This window comes from Anabrus simplex, chromosome 1 (genome assembly GCF_040414725.1).
Source record: "Anabrus simplex isolate iqAnaSimp1 chromosome 1, ASM4041472v1, whole genome shotgun sequence".
In the NCBI taxonomy this organism is placed as follows: Eukaryota; Metazoa; Arthropoda; class Insecta; order Orthoptera; family Tettigoniidae; genus Anabrus; species Anabrus simplex.
In genome coordinates this window covers 1,447,007,267-1,447,022,346 of record NC_090265.1, presented here as the reverse complement: position 1 = coordinate 1,447,022,346, position 15,080 = coordinate 1,447,007,267, and positions in this window count along the sequence as shown.

Below are 15,080 nucleotides of genomic sequence, written 5' to 3'. Positions count from 1 at the left end.
CCAAACAACTGTTATGTATTTTTCTTACAAGTATGCTAGACAGATAAATAGATAGATATATATATAGATAGATATATAGATAGATAGATAGATAGATAGATAGATAGATAGATAGATGTTGTTGTTGTTGTTGTTGCTAGTTGCTAGTTGCTTTACGTCGCACCGACACAGACAGGTCTTATGGCGACGATGGGACGGGGAAGGGCTAGGAGTGGGAAGGAAGCGGCCGTGGCCTTAATTAAGGTACAGCCCCAGCATTTGCCTGGTGTGAAAATGGGAAACCACGGAAAACCATTTTCAGGGCTGCCGACAGTGGGGTTCGAACCTACTATTTCCCGAATACTGGCCGCACTTAAGCGACTGCAGCTATCGAGCTCGGTAGATAGATAGATAGATAGATAGATAGATAGATAGATAGATAGATAGATAGATAGATAGATAGATAGATAGATAGATAGATAAAAGCCTCTATTTTCTGTGGCGAAGCTAGGGCTCATGGCCCTTTCTTACACTTAACCACACACATATTATTACTTATTAATACAATGACACTGATAAACTTAAAATACTGAGAACTACAAACAACACTAATGTTTAAGACAAAAATATGAATATACACACACAAAGAAGAAAGAAAGGAAAAGGAACTGCCTACTTAATACAGATTTGAAAAAAACACATTTCAATACACAACGAAACACGAACGTAAAAGTACAAGTAAACTTAATAAAAAACATTAAATCAATCAATCACTACCGATCTGCATTTAGGGCAGTCGCTCAGGTGGCAGATTCCCTATCTGTTGTATTCTTAGCCTTTACTTAAGTGATTGAAAAGAAATTGGAAATTTATTGAACATCTCCCTTGGTAAGTTATTCCAATCCCTAACTATCCTTCCTATAAAAGATTATTTGCCCCAATTCGTCCTCTTGAATTCCAACTTTATCTTCATATATACTTTTAAAGACACCTCTCAAAATTATTCGTCTACTGATGTCATTTCACGCCATCTCTCCACTGACAGCTCGGAACATACCACTTAATCGAGCAGCTCGTCTCCTTTCTCTCAAGTCTCCTAAGCCCAAACTTTGCAATATTTTTGCAACGCTACTCTTTCGCTGGAAATCACCCAGAAAAAATTGAGCTGCCTTTCTTTGGATTTTGCTCAGTTCTTGAATCAAGTAATCCGGGTGAGGGTCCCATAGACTGGAACTATACTCTAGTTGGGGTCTTACCAGAGACTTATATGCCCTCTCCTATACATCCTTACTACAACCCCTAAATACCCTCATAACGATGTGCAGAGATCTGTACCCTTTATTTACAATCCCATTTATGTCATTACACCATAGTAACAACTAGGTTCTTACAATGATCCCCAAAAGGAGCTTCCACCCCATCAACACAGTAATTAAAACTGAGAGGACTTTCCCTATTTGTGAAATTCACAACCTGACTTTTAACCCCGTTCATCATCATACCATTGCCAACCGTCCATCTCACAACATTATCGATGTCACCCTACAGCCGCTCACAATCTTGTAACTTATTTATCACTCTGTACAGAATAACATCACCTGCAAACAGCCTTATCACTGATTCCACTTCTTTACACATATCATTGATATACAGTATATAAGAAAAACTAAAGGTCCAATAATACCACCTTGAGGAATTCCCCTCTTAATTATCACAGGGTCAGATAAAGCTTCACCTACTCTAATTCTACGGGGTCTATTTTCTAGAAATATAGCCACCCATTCAGTCACTCATTTATCAAATCCAATTACACTCATTTTTACCAGTTGTCTCCCATCAGTTATCGGTACTGATTGAAACTGCTAGCCTATCAAATGCCTAGATAGATCAATCGCGATACAGTCCATTTGACCTCCTGAATCCATGATACCTGCTATATCTTGCTGGAACCCTACAAGTTGACCTTCAGTGGAATAACCTTACCTAAACCCAAACTGCCTTGTATCAAACCAGTTACTAATTTCGCAAACGTGTCTAATATAATCAGAAAGAAAATTATACATCTCACAATTTTTTCAAAATAACTGAAAGAATTTTAGCAACTCTGAGATATTTTATGAGGCGACCTTTCAAAGTAAATAGAATAACGTGGTTAGAGACGGGTTAAGTATACTCCACTTCTTTATCTTTAGTTCACCTTCTCCGCTATCTTAAAATACTTTCTGTGCTTCCAAACGTTTACATGCAATGCATGTCAAACTGACTTGCCTGTAATTTTCAGCCTTATGTATATCACCCTTTCCTTTACACAGGGGCTACTACAGTAACTCTCCATTCATTCGGAATAGCTCCTCCATGCAAACAATGTTCAAATAAGTACTTCAGATATGATACTATATCCCACCCCATTGTCTTTAGTATATCCCCCGAAGCCTTTTCAATTCCAGCTACTTTTATAGTTTTCAACTTTTGTATCTTACTCTAAAAGTCATTGTTGTCATAGTTAAATGTTAATACTTCTTTAGTATTAGTCACCATCCTCTATCTGGACTTTATCCTTGTAACCAACAATCTTTACATACTGCTGACTGAATATTTCTGCCTTTTGGAGATCCTCGCATACACATTCCCCTTGTTGAATTTAAATAAACTTATGCTAATCTTGTTCCGCTTAGAAGCTGCTGTGAAACATTCGAGCTTCTTAATAGCATTGCAATTGCACCAGGTTTTAATTGAAAGACATGATAAGGCGAGCCACTTGATTCTAAGCTGTTCAGTAACTCTATGGGATATTGGACAGTTTCATGTTTATATTCAATAATTAAGTTATTTGCATGTACATACTGACCGTTCCTGGTAGAATATCTATAAGTTTAGAATTGATCTGGTCACAGTGTTCCTTTATAGGGCCAATTTTGGAGAAACTTATAGCATATTCTGGTAACTCAAATTTACTCCCGTAAATTTCAGAGATGACGTCTTGCTTCGCGATGGTAGAGGGTGGTCAATCGATAACAGATTGCTCTGGTGATCCATGAACCACTGAAGGATAATCTCCATTACTAATTTTCAGCAAAATAATAGCAAATTCTTTTGTCCTTCCTGTCATATTTTTAAACAGATGAAATATTTTAAATTCTGACCAAAGAGGAGAGAATGTAATACAGTTCTCAACAACAGCTTGTTTGGAAGCAAACGGAACAAGAGGCAAAACCTGTCTAAAATCTCCACCTAGAACAATCACTTTCCCTACAAAAGAGATGGAATTACCCAGGGTGTCTTTCAAAATTCTGCTAACTCACATAAGGGCATGCACATTATGGAGTGTAGCCTCCGAAGACTTGCGACTTGCGTGCCTGTGCAGATGGGCCCTCCTTATGATGAATTCTAATGATGAGTACGGCATACATACCCGTCCCCCGAGCCATCGGAATTAACCAACGGAGATGAAAATCCCTAACCCGGCAGGGAATCGAACCTGGAACTCGTGGACCAAAGGCCAGCACGCTAACCATTTAGCCATGAAGACTGACAAAACTCATGTTCTCGTCCCGAGATGCTGCAGCTCTTTTCAGGCACACGCCAAATGGAGGTGAGATGCGTGTACCATTTTTTATCACATCTCAGCCCTCCTGCCATTCTTAAATATCTGGCAGTACTGGGAATCAAACCCGTGCCTCGAGGGTGGTAGCTAATAAAACCAACCGTTAAGCTACGGAGGCTAACAATTAAGTAATTAACTTCATTTTTACCAAGCAAACCTCACATAGCTGTAAATGTTCTGTTGGCTGCCACTTACCACGTCCGCAGTTCTGTACCTATGTTGCCCTCCTATTATCTCTTGGAAATTTAAATAATCTAGTTCCTTTGGATGAGTGACTTTTACAATCTAGAAGTGGTACATTCGCACTCTATGATCATTAAAGCTCTAAGCTTTTGGCTGACGATCTTTAATTTTGTACCACTGGTTCTATAATACCGGTACGTATTTTCAACATTTTTCGTCATTCCTTGCTTATGTGACCACTGAAAACATGGCAGACGTCCATACAATTAACTTCAGCCAGGCAGCGCTTCCGCCTCTCTATGTTATTCTACGGTAGCTCGTTGATATGGACCTTGCCTAAAATGTGACTGTGGTAGAGCCATCTGTTGAATTCGGAATGAACCATTTATCCATTTCTTGTCAGTTATCGGAACTGATTGAAACTGCTTTTTGAATCCGAGAGGAAGCTTCGCCCGAATTAATAAAAATGTCATATTAAAGTGGTTACTATCAACAAAAATAACGCAGTGATGCGAAATGTAGGGATGTGTACAGTATCTTTAATTTAAAGCAAACAACTTGAAAATCGGTCAAATAGAAGTCGTTGACGGATTGTAGATAGAAAGCATATTTGTTGTATATGGGCGAATAGCATTATGCGCGTGTTGATTTCGTAAAATAACATACCTACTGATAATGAGATCAGTAGTGGCCACGGCTGGTCCGTGGTCCATCATCTGTGCACTCTGACCGGCCAACCGAGCAGAGGACGGGTGGCCATGGCTCTACCGTGGCTCTACGCCTCTGCATTCGGAAGACGGGAAAGAGCTGGACCTCACGGCTGGGCCCAACCGTTGGCTGTCCTGAGAATGGTTTTCCGTGGTTTTCCATTCTCCTGCACTAGGGCGAATGTCGGGACAGTTCCTAGTATAGGCCACGGCCGCCAACCCTCTCACCTTCTCCGAACATTTCACTTCACCGCCACAGATCTCTCGGCCTGAGAGACGGCGTCACCATCTAAGAGGCCCGCATCCCCCTTCGGGGAAGAATGAAAACAGTTTCAGTAGTAGTACTGATAATAGTTTAAATAAAGGAAACAATAGTGTTGGCATATATACATGTAAGTACCTTTCATCTAAATCACATTTCATAAAAATCGGTCCAGTAGGGGGTTGTTGCAAAATAAACGCCTTGCGTTTTAAATTTATAGAAGTTGCTCTTAATAGAAGTAACACTCCACGAGACATTCTTCAATCTTGAAAAGTCGTTGCGTAGTGTGACATATCTTTTTTGCATGCACCTATGTTTTACTGTACAGCAGAAAATTATGCTCGTCGTACTCAGCTCTTTAAACGCAATACCATCACCTACTATCGACAGGTCATAGGGATCTCCGCACTGTTCACTACCCAAGTTGACATTCGCGAGGGACCGGGTCTGTCTTCGCTTTTTTCATCTTGTCCCTGGGAATCTCGGAAAGATTTACAATAGCTATCCTAACGTTGTAAAAGTTGCTTGGAAAATAGAGGCTGGGGCTTGACTTTAGGAAAACAGAGTTTTTGGAATGTGAATAGTAGAATGATGGGTCAGTTAATATCAACGGCTTTGATATGTTTAAACAAACGGAGTTTAAACATTTGGATGGCTCATGCTTTCGAATTTTAATACACTCCCAAAGTTAATGCTGCCTGTATGAAGAGGCGCCAAGTTTCAGGAGTCCTTCTCGACCATAGAATGCCACAGTATCAAAATCGATGTTTTATAGAACGATCATTATTCGTGGAGTACTGACTAAATCAAAAAGAAACATGAACAAGATATTTCGATTCCTGTTGGGATTGATTAAATTCTCTTGTGAAAACATATACCACAGATATCAATAATTCAACACTTAATCTTGCAACAAGGTGCCAAAATATCTTACCACAAATGTCACCGTCATCTGTACACCTGTACATTATCATTTTGAAAATTCATCATCGGTGATTCGTTACGGAATGCTCATGATTATCTCAATATGTTAGAAAGCATGTGGGTGACTTCTTGTCCACTAACCAACCCAGTCTTACGCAGAAAGTATTTTAAGATAGCGAAGAAGGTGAATTAAAGATAAAGAAGTGGAGTCTCTAGCCACGTTATTCTGTTTACCTTGAAAGGTCGCGTCATAAAATATCTCAGAGTTGCTAAAATTCTTTCAGCTATTTTGAACATTGTGAGAAGTATATATATATATTTTATATTCTTAGTTGAATTTGCTTTTGATAAATTTGTATGATACAATGCGCCAGATACCAAAAATATTTGGCAATACTAATTGGAGAAATGTTAAACAATCATACAAAAGCATATATTTCATAAATAAAGAAGTAAATAAATAAATACTTATTGGATGGGGTCCGGCTGGCCATGACTGGACTGGGTATTTGTATTAATGCACAGCTCTTCCCTGCACACAACACATCATACAACCGACCACCACAGAAACAAGAAGGAGGAAATGCATCCCTGCATATAGGAAGGACATCCAAACCAAACTAAACCCCATGGCACTACAGCCCTTGGAGGGCCTTGCCTTACCAAGCGACCGCTGCTTAGCCCGAAGGCCTGCAGATTACGAGGTGTCGTGTGGTCAGCACGACGAATCCTCTCGGCCGCTCTCTCACCGTCAGATAGCTCCTCAATTCTAATCAAGTAGGCCGAGTGGACCTTGAACCAGCCCTCAGGTCTAGGTAAAAATCTCTGACCTGGTCGGAAATCGAACCCGGGCCCTCCGGGTAAAAGGCAGGCACGCTACCCCTACACCACGGGGCCGGTCATAGGAAGAACATCCATGTTACTAGCGTTTTGTTCTGACATCCAGCAATATTAAATATGGTTAAGTCCATATGTGTGGCACATATCGCACTCGTGATCCCATCAGAAGGTTAGAAAAGTGGCAGAAGAAAAAGCAGGAACAGAAATGCCATATGAATAAATAGCTGAAATATCAGGCTTCGCTCGGATGCTATTAGCAGCATTTATGTTTGAGTTTAAATAAGCTTCTCCCTTCAAGAACAGCGTCCCCTTTCCATTTTGCAATCGTTAGCTTGAAATTACTGAGAGGTTAACATTTGTGTAAGGAACATATCGATTATTGGCTCTGGAATGGTCCATTATAGTCTCAAGAAGGGCCACTATCACTATCAGCCACATTCAATCGTTTTTACGATGTGGCCTCTTTAAGTCCGGAGCAAGGTAGGTTTTCATGAGGTCTCTCCATCTGGGACGGTCTTGAGCGATATTCTGCCAATTGATCCCAGTAATCTTACGGATGTCTTTATCCCATCTGTCCGGTGGTCTTCCCCTAGGTCTCAGATTATCTTTCGGACTCCACTCAAGCACAAGCTTTGTCCACCTACCATCAGTTCACCGAGCAATATGGCCTGCCCACTGCCATTTTAGGGTAAACACCCTTTCTAAAATGTCATTGACCTTTGTGACTGACCTGATGTAATCTTCTCTCTTCCTGTCTTTCTTGGTGAAGCCTAGCATGAACCGCTCCATAGCTCTTTGGGTTGTTCTGAGTTTTTGCTTAACAAACTCGCTCAATGTCCAGGTTTCACAACCGTAAATCAGTACAAGGAGGACACTCTGGTCAAAGACTATCTTCTTCAGGTGGGTTGGAATGTTAGATTTGAAGATTGAAGAATTTCTTCCGTAAGCTTCCCAGTCAAAACCAAAATACGCCTAGGTGTATCCAGCGTTCCTGGAAATAATTGGGATAAGCTGAAGAGTGTACATTGTAGGTAATTTAGTCTCTATAGAAATCTTGAAGAATTTTACACCAGTGATGCCTTTATTCTAAAAATCATTTAAACTCTGATATTATCCCTTAAGAGCCACACAAAAAAAATCCAATAAATTATTTTATTTCAGCAAGGTAACTACTTACGGAATCACTTTCATGACCCCAGTTAGGCTCAGTTTCATTTATTAATTGATTGCTGTGTTCAGCTAATTACTGAAGCACTGAGATGAGAAAGAAGAGACTCTATGCATCAAGTGGAAAGCCTGGAGCCTGAACATACCCTTAAATCCTGCTAAACGTGCTCCTGGTGAGCAGTACGAACATTGCGTCTGTTACCTTTTAATGTGGTGTTGCATCCATATGTAAAACAGATCAGCCATTTCCACCTGCCTTATCTGCTGATGAGTCACGTGAAGAATGCCTCTTCTTTCAGGAATTGCTACACCTTCCTTGTAGAAGGAATTCCAGTGCAGTTGGTTTTCGGTTAGATCTTGACGGTACCCTTCCAATGGAAAAGATTCATCAGCTGGTTGATCATAATACGAATTACAAACATTGATCTATCGACAGTATTCTTAATTGATTTCCACTTTATCATCAATTTAACTTGTATCATTTCCCTTTTTCTCATCGTAAACTTCCCAGAGCGTATTCCAAATGTGCTCTTTCTCTTCAGAAATATTATATCGCGGAGATGTCCTTGGGGCTATTGCAAGATAACATGAAATACATGCTTACAACTCGCTGCTCCAATCTAGAGTGATGTAAGTGCCCCCAACAACTTGGAATGAACTGGTAGGAATATAAAAACGACAGCAGTTCGTCAGCATAATAATGACAAAGTAACAGCCAAATAATACAACATTTGAAGGAAAACTCTATAGCATGCAAACAAAGTAGGATGAAAGGAGTATTTATTTAAACTATAACTCTATTATTTTTAAATATCACCTTAAAAACTCTGAGAACATTCCGAACAACCCATTATAAATTTGGGCTGAGTTTTGTCTTACACTGTAAAGGAATTATATTTTGCATTAGTGACTCCCTCATGGCTGCGTGATTTCCCAGTGAATTTGAATTCAAAAAATAAACAATGTTATTTTCTAGTTATCCTTGTGTGAGAACGTATTGACAGTCAGAACAAAACAGTAGTACGATATATGTAAAAGAGCTGATATACGGCGATTTGGGGAATGACGTGAGCATGCATTTGAGAAGTATCTGACTTCGGATTGCCGATATTTGAAAATAAACAGAGAAGCCGACATTATCGTTGTTTGTTTATCTCTTATTTAAATGTATATTTCATAATAGCTATTTTGAGCAGTGGTGGTAAAATTTCAAATAAGTAGTATTGAATAAGAAAGAGAAAATTGTTCCAACCAATCGATGAATGAGTATATCGGGTTGAGAAAGTTAGAGGACATGAAATACAAAAATGGTAAGCATGTACTTTTACGCAGTTCTTCACGTCGCGATCATAGGCACGATACTTCCAGTTTTACGTGGAATCCATACAGCAGAGTCGTAAGTTTAGAGTTCAAATACCTCATATGTATTGACTGGGATTCGAACCGTGGTCAACTTTGTTAAAATCCAGAGACGATATCAGTCGTCTATCATATTTTGTTATTAAATGTAGGAAAATTAAAGACTCTTTAACCTACACAGTTCTATCACAGTCCAAGTCGGTTGAACAAAGGATGGCAGGCTGACCTTGGTAAAAGTCAGTCCCAGTGTGGACATACGGATAAGGAAACTGAACGGACAGCTTTACACACCTCGTCCGGTGCAATGGATTTCTATAATATATTTCTTGATTCTCTGCATCACATGTTTGTCCAATACACACTTTGCCAATAATCCTGCATAGTTCTACCGTATAATAATAGGAAAGTTACAAGCAGCATTTAGGGCAATCGTACCAAATGTCAGTTTTTAAACTCCTAAGAGAAGAGAAGTGTACCCTTTTATTGATAAGGTGTAGATGAACCTGTAAGACATACCTATTGTAATGTGGTAGTTAATGTCGGTCGTGGTTGTACTCGGACACTGAGAAATTTTCTGATGATTACTCTTTGTGACACACGTCCTACAAGGTACGAATATTCTGGGGAGAGAAAGACATGATAATAAGATGTATGTACTCGCGTTGATGACTTACTCTCTAGTAGAATGCTGATGGCTAATTTTATAGACCGAGCATGCACTACGTACAATCATATGAGCCGTTCGCTCACTGTAGAGGTTCGAAGAGTATTGAACCATTCAAAATCACAAGTTAGTGACGATGCTCCAACCAACATCCCTCCGTCCTATCCCAGGTCCTGATGACGCAAGCATGATAAGATTATCTCTGAAAGCATGTATTCTATGGACCGCAATATGCAGTGGTATACTTACATTAAACGTACTGCGTAGTAATGAAGAGTAATTGCTACGAACACGAGGACACAATTTCGTGACGTGACACGAGTGGCTGAGTTGTAAAACGTCGTCAGGTCAAATTCAAACTATAAAAACCTACATTTCAGATAAAAGGCAGCGAAATCCTAAAATTAACGAATATAATTAACTTCTTTCATTAATTCCCACTCATGTTTACGACAGACAGATACGAAACACTACACAATGTCATTACATTTTGCAATAAAATAACTATGATGATGCTGACATCTGGACCGATCATCAGCTATGAGTAGTATTGTAACGTATTAGGTGCTATTAATCCATTGCACTGTCAATTCGCTGAAAGTAAAAGACATCGGTTAACTTTGCACTCCGATAGAACTGCAGTCATTTTTAAGTAATTCTTTATTTTAAGAACTGTCAAGTACAACCTCAACATAGCCCGGTGAGGAAAGGAGAGTCGTGGTAGCCATACTACAATATGATTTTATTTGTATCCTCTAAACTTTTATCAGTAGCGCAGTTTGTATTAGTTTATAATACATTAAAAAGTACAATGTTGTTAAGTTGCACTGAAAACTTTTGCACTAGCGCGCGCATAGCCAGGTGGTGGTGGTGGTGGTGGTGGTGGTGGTGGTGGTGGTGATTATTTTAAGAGGAAGTACAACTAGGCAACCATCTTCTAAGTAACACTAATCATAGAGAAACAATGGAAGGGATCCGACAATTCGAAAAATAAAGGTATCGGCAAAAGGTAAACAAGGGTCACGAAGGGCATGACAATGAACAACTCCCTTGTCCTCGAGTGCTCTAATAACTTCGGGGTAGGAAAAAACAAGAGTTAACCAAGGGAGGTCGGATAGGATATGCGAAAGTGAGGAGTCTGGCACAAGTAAGTGGAAGCAGTGCCAGGATTCAACTAAAGGGCCCGTGGATGCCAACCCACGCTCCAAATCTCAGAGCCCCTGGGGCCCCTTCTAGTCGCCTCTTACGTCAGGCAGGGGATACCATGGGTGTAATTCTACCGCCCCCACCCACAGGGGGACCGTATACCCAGTCCCCGAACCAGAGGAAATAACAAATGAATATTAAAATACTCGACCCAGCTGGGAATCGAACTTGAGGCCCTTAAGCCAAAGATCAGAACGCTAAACATTCAGCCATAATAATAATAGTAATAGTAGCAGTAACCTAGAATATCTATTCTTACACGGTATGAGCTGAAACAAGTCACCGGTCATAGAGTATCTTAGAATTGTGGTGACGAGCGCTAAGTAGTAAGATGCAAATATCAGTTTTTCATCGTCTGAATTATAGAAGTGTGGTATTCTCATCCTCTACCACGCTGTGAGTCCTCCAGCAAATAGTATTTACGTCCTCGACTTGGCACATCCGATCAGCAGGCCTATACACAAGGCTAACTGCATAGGACAAGTAGCCTTTCATTGGAGCAGTGGTCATGATGACACCGCTAAGTTATAGCAACTGCATAGGGAAGTGGAGCGCGAGGAAAGTGGACAGTGGGAAGGTCTTCCTGTCAACCATTAATGAAAGATTATATATTATGTAGAGTGATGCAAAGCTAGGAATTTCTTCTCGCATATCGACAGTTATCGAGAATGTTGTGAAGTACACATGTAACATGGTAAATACAGAATACAAAACCGTCTCTCCGTTTGCGCTTGATTCTTGGTTTCCATATCGGACAATAGCCAGTTAATGGGATCAGTTTTTTCGATTGTCTGTTACAGCACCAGGGAAATCGTTTGTGCAAAATACTCACGAATATTGGCAGATTTTGCCCTATTTGCCTTTTTCTAAAAAAAATTTGTTCGGAAACACGGGATTCCCCAGAAACGTTTTGTAAAATGGGAATGTTTTTCAGTTACCAACTGCTCAGTGGAAAAACACACCACTACCCGTCTCGAAAACTCTTGATACGAGCTGCTATGGGACCGAGAAGTCATAACCGATGTCACTCTCAGCAACATATTATTATAATCGATGAATCTAAAAGATCCGCATCCCTTATAGAAAGTGCTTGTGCAAACATCTTCAATCTGCAAACAACAATAGCTGCAAATATATCAAAATACACAGAACTGGCAATAGAAATAAAACGCCTGTGGAAACTAGAATCAGACATCACAGATCAAATAGTAATATCAGGTACTAGTGTTATTCCGAAAAGCTTGCACAGTTCTCTGGCCGCATTAAACCTGCATCATCACACATACATTGAACTGCAGAGGGCCAACCCCCTGAGCACTTACCACATTGTGAGAAAGTTTTTAGGAACGACTTTTCCTCTGAGTTACACCATCATGATGATCCAGGTCACAGTTCTGATGATACTGAAGGACAGATTCCCAGAAAGGGAAGATAAGAGAAATGTTTAGGGATATCATCAATGCACATTTGTTGTATATATACATGTTGTAATTATATCTGTTGTAAATATTTGCAGATATTAGTATAGTTTCATAATCAATAGGGTGACTCCTTGCTTAGACCGAGTCAGCCCATGATGTTACTGGCACAAGCCGAGCCTTCCTAAATGGATGTAAAATTAATAATAATAATAATAATAATAATAATAATAATAATAATAATAATAATAATACTGATTATATGGTTAAATACCGTACTTTTACAGTTTTCAGAGATACCAAGTGCAGAAAAATTCTCCTGCAGGAACTCTTTCAGTACCACCAAATACCTCCGGACTGAGCTGGCATTGAAACCGCCTACTTGTGCTCTGAACCACTCAGCCTATCTGAGAGAGAAATTATGTACTTTCTTTCAAAGATTACAACAAAGGTGCTCTTATTTATCTATACAAATGCATATATGCATTTGCTTCATTAAATTATTTGTGTCATTATCAAGGGCATGGTCGAGGGGTAGCGAGTCTATCTGTTACCCAGAATCCCCCAAATTCGATACCCGAGCAGGTCAGGGATATTTATCTGGACCTGAGGGCAAGTTCAAGGTCCTCTCAAGCTACATGAGTACAATTGAGGAGCTGCCTGGCGATGAGATAACGGCCCGGGTCTAGAAAGCTAAATATATTATGGCCTAAAGGATAGGCACGTTGATCACGTGCCACTCCATCCTCTGCAGGCCTTCGCAGTGAGCAGAGGTATATCAGTGCTGTAGTCCCATTGGGTTTGTTTTGTTTGATTGCTTGTTTGTTCTTACCATCACCGAGCTCGATAGCTGCAGTCGCTTAAGTGCGGCCAGTATCCAGGGAGACAGTGGGTTCGAGTTCCACTGTCGGCAGCCCTGAAGATGGTTTTCCGTGGTTTCCCATTTTCACACCAGGCAAATGCCGGGGCTATACCTTAATTAAGGCCACGGTCGCTTCCTTCCAATTCCTAGGCCTTTCCTATCCCATCGTCGCCATGACATATCTGTGTCGGTGCGACGTAAAGCAAATAGCAAAAAAAAAAAAAAAAAAAGTTCTTACCATCAAGTGCCTTGAGTATTTAGCATTTTCGTAAGGAAATTTGACTTCCTCGCTGGACGCCAAATACAGAACATCGAGAAAATGTTAATACATACGGTAGTTCAGGTGTCGGCAAACATTTCCCATAAGGGGTGAAATATTAAATATTTTACACTCTGTGGGCCAAGAAGCAAACTCGAGGATTTGTTTAGGTAAGTCTACTTAAGGGGAGGGGTGCACTAAAATGCATTGATTTTCTAAATTCTCTGTAACTTGGATATTATTTGAGTTAGAATTATGAAACGTTGCACACTGATTTAAAATGCATTCTTCTTAGCTATTAATATTAATCAGCTAAAATTATTCTGAAAACATGTTCTTTTTTTTTCATTTTGAATTTTGGTTATATAGATGCACCTTTCCCACAGCAAGGTCGAGGTCCTGGACCTTGTAATGTTTTCAGTTATTTCTAAGAACATGATGATTTAAAGACTGCGGCATTTTTAATTTAATTTCTATTTCAATTTATTAAAATAAATGTACTTTTCAATTTGAAAACTTCACAAATACATATATATAAAACTCTAAAGTGCGCAAACTGGCATATTTTGTCATTTCCTTGCAGGAGAATACGTTTAAAATGTTTACCCTGCCCGTCTATCAAGTTTCACATTGATACCTATAGTATTTCCAGAGAAAAAGTTCATTATTTTGTCGTGGGAAAAGGAAGTGTAGGAAAGGATTGTTGAATTTCACAACACGAAACTTTGTACTGTATCTCTCAAATCAAAACAAAATTTCCGCAGTGATCGCCATGCTTGACTAACCGAAAATGGCGCTTCACAGCCTTCTTCAATACTCCTAAGTGTGATACTGTCAACCACCTGACAAAACCGAGGTAACGAGTTCAACGAAGATGAAAAGAACAATGCATGAAAAAAGAGAGCGTGGCTCCTGACGTTATGTGTTAAGAATTTAGTGCACTTAGGTTCCAAATTCAAATAAATCATCCCTTCACAATAAGATGAATTAAATTCCTTTTCTTTTTGAGATAATATTTAACCAAATTTGGAGTCAAAGTTACTACTCCCTATCATCAAAATTGATTGCAAATATTCATCTGTTAATGCTGACCTGACAGTGTTCGATAACATTGGTTGAGAGTGGTTTTTCTCGTAGAGAGAAATTTCAATCTCTGACCTGAGTTAAAAAATCTTAAGAACACTTATGAGCCATCGAGTTGTTGTACGGTAGAGAAAGTCAGGATATTCAGCTTCAACTTCCGACAAGAATCACGGAATTGGCGATAGTTAAGGCCATGAGAACGAATAAACTTTACCATTGACACAACTGGTTCAAAAATAAAAGATAGATTCAGATATTTCCCAGAAAGTAACTGCTGGTGTACAATACATTGAATAAGCATAGGCTCTGAACATCTTGCATTTTCACAAGCCTTGACAAGATTTCCAACTAAGCCTTTGACTGCTTGACACATAGTTCTAACACCATCAGTTGTGACACAATTTAGCTGATTTCACTTCAGATCGTACTTCGTTCGTTTTCTCAACTTCCTTAAAACGTTTTCGACTGTACTAGTTCCACGCAAAGTATTCATGGAATCTAATTTTTCAGTCACTTAAAGGTCCGCATTAACTCCTCAAATAAGTAGCAGGGACTTAGCAGTC